At 32.1% G+C, this 2,328-nt stretch overlaps 1 protein-coding gene across 8 annotated transcripts in view; it reads right to left on the bottom strand.

The window, feature by feature from the left end:
• Window positions 1-327: 327 nt before the first annotated feature.
• LOC113816358 (arrestin domain-containing protein 3) overlaps window positions 328-2,328 on the bottom strand; it is a 22,147-nt gene continuing 20,146 nt past the window's right edge. For all 8 annotated transcript variants that reach the window (XM_027368413.2, XM_027368411.2, XM_027368415.2 and 5 more), the window contains one exon: window positions 328-2,328. This exon is cut by the window's right edge and continues 351 nt beyond it. The gene's annotated coding sequence lies outside the window, so the exon portion shown is untranslated.

The following is a 2,328-nucleotide window of genomic DNA, read 5'->3' as shown; positions in this document are numbered from 1 at the left end:
GACAGAGACAGAGACAGAGACAGAGACAGAGACAGAGACAGAGACAGAGACAGAGACAGAGACAGACAGAGACAGAGAGAGAGAATGAGTGTGTGAATATGTGTGCAATTGCTTGTATGTGTGTGTTCTCTTCAAATGTTGACTTGGCAATTCTCTTGATTATTGACTGATCAATTAAATGCAAGTAATCTCAAGTTATGTTCTTCCATTTTTTTTTACATTAGGCTAAGTGTAAAATTCAGCATGTTTTAGGTTCTCTTAATTTATGAATTCTACAGATGACTCCTGAATCAAATTAGTAGAATCATAAAAAAAAAACATTCTGAGTATCTCTTTGTCAATTTACTAATAATCACAGGTTGTTACACCCACACACAGCCCAAAATATATACCACAAGAGTATAGCAACAACTACAGTAAATGCATAGTCATTTATATATTCATCTGAAGTACTGTATTGTACAAAAATGCTTTAGAATAAGCATAACGTGCATATAAATCACTCTACTTGAAAAAAAAGTAACAAGGAGTTTCCTTGTCTACCAATTTCTGCAATCAATCAAAATCATGAACTATTGTAAAAAAAAAAAAAAAAAAAAAAGGAAGCACAATGGGTTATGGAATACAAGGCATAATAAATTTTGAACCATGCATTCTTTGAAGCTGCTGCATACTGTACAAACAACCTGAATGCAGTTTTAAAACCATAGAAGCATTGAAGTAAACCTACTTCCTTTATCTAATGCTAAAAATATTCCTTACTTTGTATATCAAAATATCAAAATGTAGTGATTTCATTTACAATCACAAAAGTCACACTTAATTACAGAAATATTTTAAGAAGTAATTACTATCATCTTCATAGTTTTATCATCTTTTTACAAAATGTATACATGGTCCAAGGAAGAAATTAGTAGTTAAATTTCGCTTTAAGTATTCACTTAGGGAACTCCAATAAAATTTCTGAAGTTATCAAAAAATATTCCCAATTCCAAATCCATTAAAAAGCAAATAACACATACATGAAAGTAACAAGAATTTTTAAGGCTTTTACATAAAAAAAAGAATAAGACGTAGAATAACAAGTTTATAAGATATAGAGTGAATACACCTGAGCGATTCAAGACAACAATTATTTATTAGAACTCCTGATTCATATGCAAAATCTGGAGCATATCAGGATATATAAACAAATGTAGTGTGCTATTAGTTAGCAAAATTATAAACTTGGCTTTATATATGATGAACATCATTACAAGCAGGAAAGAAATAGTTGATTTGAGATTCTGCAACAAAGGGAAATGCATTCATTACAGGAGCTGAGAATGGCAGTGTGGTATAGAATGGAAAAACTGTTCTCATGCAAAAAATATATGGAAATCCATCCTAGCTCTATGTGCTCTCTCATGTATTCAAACATAGTTATGACTTATCACATCTAATTCATACACTATTAAGAATAACCAAGAAGCAATTCTTTCTGTACATCTACTCATCAGGTTGTTAACCATTCTGTAAATTGGACCTTACAGATTGATTTCCCATTAAAAATCATGGCAGGCTTACACTGAGCTGGTTTGAATTTCTATAATCCATCAAGAGCCTCTGTCCAGTGTTTGCAAACAAAACCCTACTGCTTTTTCCATAGTTTTCACCTCCATATTGGTGAAAACTATGCTCTTTTTTTACCTCCATACTGCAAAAAAAAGTATGTCCCTCCTCATATGCCTGCTACTGTGTATAAAATGCCTCTATTTCTCTTACACAGCCATCAACTATGAACATCCTGAGATGACTAGGGCTGTATCTGGTCCTTTCTAAAAAGTCTGGAATGGGTCATGCACAAGGGATGACCATAGCACCATATTGGTAAAAAAAGATATATCATTCCTTCCATTGCAGCAGCAAAGACAAACTCAAATGATCTTCTTTTATCTTACATTATACTTGTTCAGGTCACCAAGGGTATGAGCTTGTGTAACCTGTAATCATGATTTTTCTCTTTCTGTTAACTCCCTTAACCAATCCGTAGATAATTATTAATCTTAGAGCTTAAGTTTCAAAGAAGGAAAAGATCAGAAATCTGGTACTTGCATCATTGTAAATCCTGTAAGTATTTATACTACTAACCTAATCCAGCATCTTTCCTTTTTTGAACCACTAATATGAAAAATAATACATGAGCATTATGTATTGTTTCCCTACATACATATATCCAAAAATGATGCAGCCCATAATAATAGAGCACATGACTGGATACAAATATTAACAAGGTATAACATATACCCTTTTTAAGGTTCAATAACAAAGTAAATCAACAAATAAAAT

Source organism: Penaeus vannamei, chromosome 3 (genome assembly GCF_042767895.1).
Source record: "Penaeus vannamei isolate JL-2024 chromosome 3, ASM4276789v1, whole genome shotgun sequence".
Taxonomy (NCBI): domain Eukaryota; kingdom Metazoa; phylum Arthropoda; class Malacostraca; order Decapoda; family Penaeidae; genus Penaeus; species Penaeus vannamei.
This window is presented reverse-complemented; position numbering and strand designations above follow the sequence as displayed.